The sequence below is a fragment of the Zingiber officinale genome, chromosome 2A (genome assembly GCF_018446385.1).
Source record: "Zingiber officinale cultivar Zhangliang chromosome 2A, Zo_v1.1, whole genome shotgun sequence".
Classification (NCBI taxonomy): Eukaryota; Viridiplantae; Streptophyta; class Magnoliopsida; order Zingiberales; family Zingiberaceae; genus Zingiber; species Zingiber officinale.
The window spans coordinates 100,854,528-100,863,941 of record NC_055988.1 but is presented as its reverse complement, the minus strand read 5'-3'; positions in this window follow the sequence as shown (position 1 = coordinate 100,863,941).

The window sequence follows — 9,414 nt, the reverse complement described above, 5'->3', positions numbered from 1 at the left end:
GGCCGACCACCTCTTGAAACCAACTCACCTTGGTTTGGCCGGCCCTAGCTTGGGCTCCTAGCTAGGCTTGGCCGACCACCTTAAGGTGGGTAAGAAGGTGGGTATAAGTAGGTATAATACTTTATAAATAAGAGGCTATGACAAAGACCGAGAGGAGGAATTGGTTTTGATCTCCCGATGAACTTGAGCTTCCCGTGTTTACCCCAAACACTCAACTCGAGTTCATCAATAATAACTCATTCCACTAAAGAGTTATTATTGAACTACCGCACCAATCCCATATTACTATATGAGCTCCTTCTTATCATGAGTGTGTTAATCTCCCTGTGTTTAAGATATTAAATGTCCACTAATTAAATGAGTTACTGACAATTCGCTTAATTAATATCTAACTCCAAGAGTAGTACTACTCAACCTTATTGTCATGTCGGACTAAGTTCACCTACAGGGTTTAACATGACAATCCTTATGAGCTCCTCTTGGGGACATTATCAATCTAGATTACTAGGACACAGTTTCATTCTATAATCAACAACACACCATATAAATAATATCATTTTCCAACTTATTGGGTCTATTGATTTATCGAACTAAATCACACCCTTTGATAAATTAAAGAAATGAATATTAAGTATATGCGCTTCTTATTATATCATGATTAAGAGCACACACTTCCATAATAACAAAGGTCTTGTTCTTTTATTCAGTCAGTATAAAAAGAACTTACCTTAAATGATCCAGCTCAATACACTCTGAGTGTACTAGTATAATTTTATAGTCAAGATAAACTAATACCAAATTACACCATGACTATTCCAATGATTTGTTCCTATCCATCTTAGTTGTGAGCAACTGTTTATAATTTATAAAGAACTGATAACATAATCTTCTGTGTGTGACACCACACACTATGTTATCTACACTATAAATTAATTGAACAACTACACTTAGCATAAATATAGATATTTGACCAATGTGATTCTTATATGTTTATACAAAAAGCTAGACTTTTAGTATACACTCTAACAGACTTAACTCTTCCTTTACTCTTACTTGTTCTTTTATTCAGTTAGTATAAAAAGAACTTACCTTAAATGATCCAGCTCAATACACTCTGAGTGTACTATTATAATTTTATAGTCAAGATAAACTAATACCAAATTACACCATGACTATTCCAATGGTTTGTTCCTATCCATCTTAGTTGTGAGCAACTGTTTATAATTTATAAAGAACTGATAACATGATCTTCTGTGTGTGACACCACACATCATGTTATCTACACTATAAATTAATTGAACAACTACACTTAGCATAAATGTAGATATTTGACTAATGTGATTCTTATATGTATATACAAAAAGCTAGACTTTTAGTATACACTCTAACAGACTTAACTCTTCCTTTACTCTGTTTGCTGTTGGACAATCTGCTAGAGATTTTGGAGAATTAGCCAAATTTAAATTACATCAAATTAAATTCAACTTATCTGTCGAGATGACCTAAGCAGATAATCTCAGACTACCAACGAAGGCTTATTTCTGCCAAGTGTTAAGTGCAGACTACACAGTAGCCAAGCTAGTAGAACGAACAAGCGGGCAGAGCGGCTAAGTGGCCAAAGCGGTTGAGCAGACAGATCGGTCGAGCGGGCAGATCGGTCGAGCGATCAAAGTGGGTCATGAGGCAGAGCAACCAAATGGTAAAGCTGGTAAAGCAGCAGAGCAGCCGAGCAGGCAAGTCGACCGAGCAAGTAGATCGGCCAAGTGGGCAGAGCGGTCGAGTGGGCAGAGCGGTGGAGATCGTCGAAAATTGAGTCTTAGTAGAGAGTGGAGTAGAGTTGCCGACCAAGTGCAGCTTCTGAGCGGGTAGTACAACATAGTGGTTGATCAAGCCAAGTGGTGCAGAGCAACCGAGTGAGAAGGGTGGCCGAGTCGCGGATCAGATCGAGTGACCGACCGGGCAAATCAACAAACCGAGTAGTACGGTAAAACAGACATATCGAGTCGTGAGGCAGAGTATCCCAGTGGCAGAGTGGGCATATCGATCGAGTGACAAATCGCAGAGGGGTTGACCAGGCAGAGCAACCTTACAGTAGAAGGCAGGGTGGCCTAAAGGCAGAGCAGCTTAAAGGCATAGCAACTCGAGTGGGTAGAGTGAGGCCTGCAATGGGCACAGTTTCCTTGAAATAGATTTGTCGCACCTCCGGCTGTGCTTCGAGATTTTCTTGGGTTGTCTGTTTTGTTAGAGTGTATACTAAAAGCCTAACTTTTGTAAACATTTATTTGTTGAAATAAAAGAATCACATTGGTCAATTTTCTGTATTTATTTGTTAAATGTAATTATTCAATTAATTTATATAGTAGTTAACATGGAGTATGGTGTTACACCCAGAAGATCATGTTGTCGGCTCTCTATAAATTATAAACAGTTGCTCGCGACTAAGATGGAAAGGAACAAATCATCAGTATAGTCGTAGTATAATTAAGTATTAGTTTATCTTGACTAATAAATCACACTGATACACTTTAAGTGTATTGAGTAGAATCATTTAGGTAAGTTCTTTTTGTATTGACTTAGTAAAAGAACTAAACCTTAGTAATTATGGAAGTGTGTACTCTTAATCCTAATATAATAACAAGCACATATATTTAATATTTATTTCTTTGACTTATCAAAGGGTGAGGTTTAGCTTGATAAATCAATATGCCCGATAAGTTGGGAAATGATATTACTTATAGTGTGTGTTGTTGATTATAGAAGGAATTTGTGTCCTAGTTATCTAGGTTGAGAATGTCCCCAAGAGGAGCTCATAAGGATTGTCATGTTAAACCCTGCAGGTGGACCTAGTCCAACATGACAATAAAGTTGAATGGTACTATTCTTGGAGCTAGATATTAATTAAGTGAGTTGTCAGTAACTTACTTAATTAGTGGGCATTCGTAATCTTAAACACAAGGAGACTAACACACTCATAATAAGAAGAAGCCCATAATGTAATTTGAGATTAGTGCGGTAGTGGGATAATAACTCTCTAGTGGAATGAGTTATTATCGATGAACTTGAGTTGTGTGTTCGGGGCGAACACGGGATACTCAAGCTCATCGGAAGGCCAAAACCAATTTCTCCTCTAGGTCCCTGTCGTAGCCTCATTATAGCCTCAAGTCCATCCAAATGTAAGGCTCTTCTTGGTGTCCAAGAAGGGGGCCAGACCATTGCTTGGTGACTAAGCAATGGCCGGCCACATCCTCTTATAGGGGCCGACCCTATAGCTTGGTGATCAAGCTTGTAGGGGTCGACCAAAATTAATTCAAATAGGAGGGGTGTTTTGAATTTTTAAAAATCTTCTCTTTGAAGAAAACTATAAGTTTTAAAAGAGAGATTTTAATTTTTAAAAACTTTCCTTATTTGAATTAGGCCACATGTTTTAATAGAGAGTTTTAAAAGTTTTAAAACTTTCCTTTTTTAACCATCCTCAAGGTTTAAGGAAAAAAGGGAGATAAGTTTTAAAATTAAAATTTTCTATCATCATGTTAAAAATGTAAATTTTATAAGAGAGTTTTTAAATTTTAAAACATGGTTTTAATTTTTAGAAACTTTCCTTTTTTAACTCCTACTTTAGGAAAGAGAGCTTATAGAATTTTATAAGAATTTTTCTTGTAAAATTTTATATAAAAATTATTTATTTCTTTCTCTTTTGGGGGCCGACCAACCTTGCTTGGTGCCCAAGCAAGGTGGTCGGCCATATTAAAATTATAAAATCATCATCCAATTAATTTTGGTGATTGATTCAATCAAGAGGAAAAAAAAGGAAAAATAAAAGGGAAAAGGAAAAACTCTTGGATGATTTTATTTTTTTGTAAAAAGTTTTTCCTTATTTGCCTTGGGCAAGTAATATAAAAGAAGGGGTGAGGGGGCTTCATGAGACACAACTCTTATTCTTTTGCTTGGGTGATCTCTTGGTGGCCGGCCCTCTCCTTTCTTCCTTTCCCTTTGCTCTCTTCTCCTTGGTGGTGGTGATGGCCGAATTCTAGAGGAAGAGGAAGGACTCTTTTGGGTGGTGTTCATCTTAGAGGATCGTCGCCCACACGACGTCCAAGGCGAGGTGAGGAATACGGCAGAAGATCTTGAGGTCATTAGCTTACAAAGAGAAGGTATAACTAGTATTTTTCTTCCGCATCATACTAGTTATTTTTCTTTGTATGAATTCTAAATACAAGAGGCAATTAGATCTAGTTTAATCGAATTTATTTTTCGATTTTGTGTTTTCTTCTTTTTCAAATTTGTGATTCGATTGTTCTTTTTGGTTAACCTAGATTTATTTAAGGAAATAAATATTAGCTTTCCTTAAAAGGTTTTGCCTAGGCGGTGGTGGTTGCTCCCATATCCAAGAAAGCCATGTGCCTCGCCATGCAGTCCTGGAAGCCAATTTTGGAAATTAATATTTATGGAATTAATAACCTAGGTAGTCTTGAATCAATAGTGTTAAGTTCCGCTTGCGATTCAAATCTAAACCATTAAGAACAGATAAGTTAAATTTGGAATCAATGATGTTAAGTTCCGTCTGCGATTCCTAATTTAACTTCTAAAGAACACAATAGGTTATTTAAGGAAAGGTTCGACACTTGTACAAAAAATTTTTGTACAGTGAAATCGGTACGTTTTCCTAGGATTACCCAACATGTTTCTCAAGATACAACGGTTAACTGTGATTCCCACCAAGCATTGATGGTCACGGCGAATTGAGAGGTATCTGATTGCTATCACGAGTACTCTGCCAACCAAGAGATGCACGACAGAGGAGAAGGGGAAACGTAGGTGGAGAGCTTTAACTTTTTGTGTGTGTCTTTTGCCTATGATCACAACCTCCTTATATAGGAGCTCAGACCAATGGGCAATGTTAATAATCAATTAATGATTATTACTCGTCGAGTTATGAAACGCCAATGTTTCACTTAGCCGTTTACATGCTGCATTAATCTTTAATTTAATGTATCAATTACACACATAAATAAGTAGCAAAAAGATTTATGTGGCAAAACATTGGTTGTTCTACTTGGACAAATGTTGCCCTGACTAGTCCGATATTCAGCATGCGCGGGTCGTGCTCGCACATGAGTCAACTTAGTTCAGTGCAATCCGGGCCTTGGATTTGCATCCTCCTTGCGCACACACGCGTGAGAGAAAACCTCTCCCATGCATATGTTCACATCATCAATGCATGTGAATCAATATAAATCAATCAAAATATCTTGAAACTCCCAATGCGAAACTAAAGTCTCATTCACAATGGAATTTCTTTCCTGTTCCACCTCATCTTCATTCACATATATCCAACACTTGCTATCTTAGTAGTATTGTTGGCCTACTTATCCTTGTAGCACCTTCTAATGACCTCCCGGATCATCTAGCCTTTTTAATTGATCGATCGACCTACCTGATCTGATTTTCCTACTTGGCTAGTCTGCATACGATAAACCATAGGTGAGTTAGTGGGGATGCTAACTTGGTCACCAATCACCTAAAGATAATGAGGATTAATAGGGAGATTTGCTGGAGTCTGGACAAAAGAAAATAAAAGAAAGAAGGTTAGAATGACGACCAGGGGTTCTTGGTGCAGCGACTCCGATGCTCAAGTAAGTTTCGACGAAGGAGCAAGAAGCAAAACGAAGAGGTGTTTAGGGTTTTGGAAACGTGTGCGTGCGTACTTGAGCTCATAGGGGCGAGCTAACTTTTATAGAGTGATGGCTAATTTCTACATTCTCCACGTGTCTCGAAATCCACATGATTTGTTATTTACTTCCTGAAATAGTCTGAAATCTTAAGATTTACGTGATTATTATCTTCTTCTTAAAATAGTCTGAAATCCCGAGATTCATACAATCGTTATCTTCTCTTGAAATAAACGGTGACATTGTCTTCGACTGAGAGCGTCATGAGGTCAAGGACGTCGTCAAGTCGATAGGAGGCTTGGAGACACTCGACCTATGATGGGATTGTCATGAAGTCAGGATGTTGCCGAGTCTGGGGGAAGCTTGGGGATGAACAACCAGGGGTTGGGAACACGTCAGAGTTGGGGGCTACAGGTATTTGAGGTCGTATAGACTTGGGGGATGACTCAACTCTTTCTTTACTCTGCCCGCTACCTTAGTAGAATTGTTGACCTTTTTATTCATGTAGCACCTTCTAATTACCTTTCGGATCATTTAGCCTTTTTAATCAATCGACCTACCTAATTTGATCAGCCTACTTGGTTAGTTTGCCTAATTCAACTCAATTGATCGGCTTGCCTGATCTGATCGACCTACTTGATCAGTCTATCTAATTCAACTCTATCGATCAGCCTACCTGATCTGATTGGCCTACCCAGTTAGTCTGCCTAATTCAACTCGATCGGTTGACCTTCTTATTTGTTGCAACCTATAGCCCTCTTAACTGATGCTTAGGCTCTCTCTTGTTTTTCATTTTGCGGTTAAAAATTTACCAATGTTTCTTTCTTATTAAACATTAGTTATTTATTAGAAAATACATTAATTGTTTAGTCACTAGCTTTAGATATTTAGTTTATATAATTTAGTTTAATATTCTTAAGAATGTAATCAATATTTATGATATGGGTTATGTCAAGCAGATTCAAAGGAGGGCATGGTAATCAAAGTTAGGGTGATATAGTGAGTTAATTCGAGATAAAAAGACATTCCTCACTTGGATATGTTTATCAGGGCTCTTGGATCTTGATCATGTAGTCCTACAACAAGACACTCAAAGAGGGTTGACAGGTTATAAGCCCGGTCGGGTATAATGACCCTAGGATTCTACTTCGAAACTCAAGAAATAATGTGCTCGGTCAGACAATGGACAGTCGGGTTTAGGGAAGCTCGACCGGCTGAAGGGTTGTCCAAGGCAATCAACCTATGTGCGCTTGACCGGACAAAGCCCGGATGAGCTTAAAGGCAATCAACCTTATGTAAAACTCTTAACAGATGATCGGCCGGGCGAAGCCCGATCGAACGTAAATTCCTCAAGGTGTGCTTGACCAGGCTTAATGTTCTTGATGTCAGTAACTTTCATATGATAATTAGATTTCAGATTGATCAGGTATAAATGCAGAATAGCTTTATATGAGGCACTAAATATAATTATAACAGGTTGTCTATCATACAACGTACATACAACCAGCTCAGGGACCGGTCGGAATATGTTCAACAGAAGACATTTATATATAGACGGCTTGATGATCGACCGAGATACTTTCAACAAAACACATTCTAAATATCCGGTTAGCTCAATAACAGGTCGAGATACATTTAGTAGATAAACAGTCGATAATATTAGAACAGGCTGACAAACTTGTCGGGAAATATTCCTTCGAAGTTTCTTCATTGATTAATCAGTTGCCATGGCACATTCCTTGAAGTATTTCATTGAGAGGCTAGTTCAGAAACGACAAAAGAGGTACATTTATGGATAAGAAAAAGATTTCTCGGACTATCATAAAACACTTAAGTTGTACTTTTTTCTATCACCTAACAGTACTCTAATAAATCGGGGGCCATCTGACGACCGCGGAGGTTATGTGAGGTGATATAAAAAGGGGAATCCTCTCTGCTAACAAGGTACGTAAACATTTACATCTAAAGTCCTACTTTCTAGCACTTGCTCTATTGTTACTCTTCCACTTTCAAAAGAGGAGATTGACTTATGCGTTGGAGGGCCTAGCCAGTGATTCCCACCCTGGTCTTAGGCCACTAACGCTTTGTTAACTCATCTGATTGTACGTAAGATTGTTGAGAAGTTCTTTCAGATCTCAAGAATCTCATTATTCTTCGACTAACCATCCATCGGAGCCAGCGCACCATCTCATAGCCTTCAGATGTATATGCAATTAAATCATTAAATTATTAGCTTTGCTTAATTAAATTAATTGTCTTAAAAAGATTTTAAAACTAATCTAATTAATGTTAATTTAAACTAGTTGATAAGGTCAAATAATTAGTAAATAAATTTAATTTTTTAAAACATAGCTATCAATTTTAGAGTCAAACTGTTAAATAAATATTTTCTTAAAAATTAGTAATTAATTGAAATAATATATAGTTTTTCAAATTAGCATATGGTATTGGGTGACCATCCAATTGTACCGAAATTTTCCATTGGCCATCTGCATAAATTGAAAAGCACCGTTGTCCTTAGGTTAATCCATTAAAATAAATTTATTTATTAATTCATTAAAACTGAGAGTTAATCCTGAGATATTTAAAAAACTGAGAAAATATTATATTGCTATACCATTGCTCCGAGACAATACATAATCTATTGCTTGTTGGTAATTTTTTTTTTTACTCCAGGATAATGTTGCAATGGCAGCACACTGTAAGAGGTTTTTTCCTCTATGATAAGTGACTTAAGAATGTTGGTTGTTTTATAATCACTTCTTAATTTATCCTGATAACTGATGAAAATTTTTTAATTTGGAATGGCCTGCACCTGAGTGATTTCTTTTTTATTTTTTAAAAATCAATATTTCCTTAAATCATAAACCCTAAATACATATACTATATACCTTATGAGCATATAAAATTTTTTAATTTTTAATTTTTTAACTTTAATACTATAACCCAACCCCTAAATCTTAAAGAAAATATCTAATTAGCTTAACCCTCAAACTAAAAAAAATAAAAAAGGTTACTAAATTAATCAAAGCGCCTGGATTCAATCCAGGCGTCTTGACCATTGTTATGGATGAAGTCTGCATGCTTTAAAATAAAATCTACCCAAGAGGGAAGCTTGAACTCTAGAGAAAAATCGTTTTAGATTAAACTCATTATAACATAACCCCTAAATTATAAAATCTTAAATCCTAAGTACATATAATATACCCCGTGAGTATCTAAAATTTTTAATCTTGCATATTATAATCCAAGAGGGAAACCTGAATTCTAAAGAAAAAATCTTTTTGACTCAAACTCATTATAACTCAACTCCTAAATATTAAAATTTTAAACCCTAAATACATATATCCTAAAATAAAAAATATAGATTTTTTTAAAAAAATTACTAAATCAGTCCATGCACTTAGATAGGAGTGGATTTTAGAGAGTTAAATAAAAAAATTATATTAATAATATTATTTTTTAAAAAAAAATATAGGCTAAATCCAAGACAATACGCACATATCATATTTATATATTGTTATAAAAAAAAAAATCATATTTTAGAGAGTTAAATAAAAAATTTCTAATTCGGAACGGTCTGCGCATATAAAATCAAAAAAATTTTTTTAAAAATCAATATTTTCTTAAATCATAAATCTTAAATACATATATTATATACCTTATGAGCATATAAAATTTTTTCATTTTAATTTTTTTTAACTTAAATACTATAACCTAACCCCTAAATCTTAAAGATAAAATC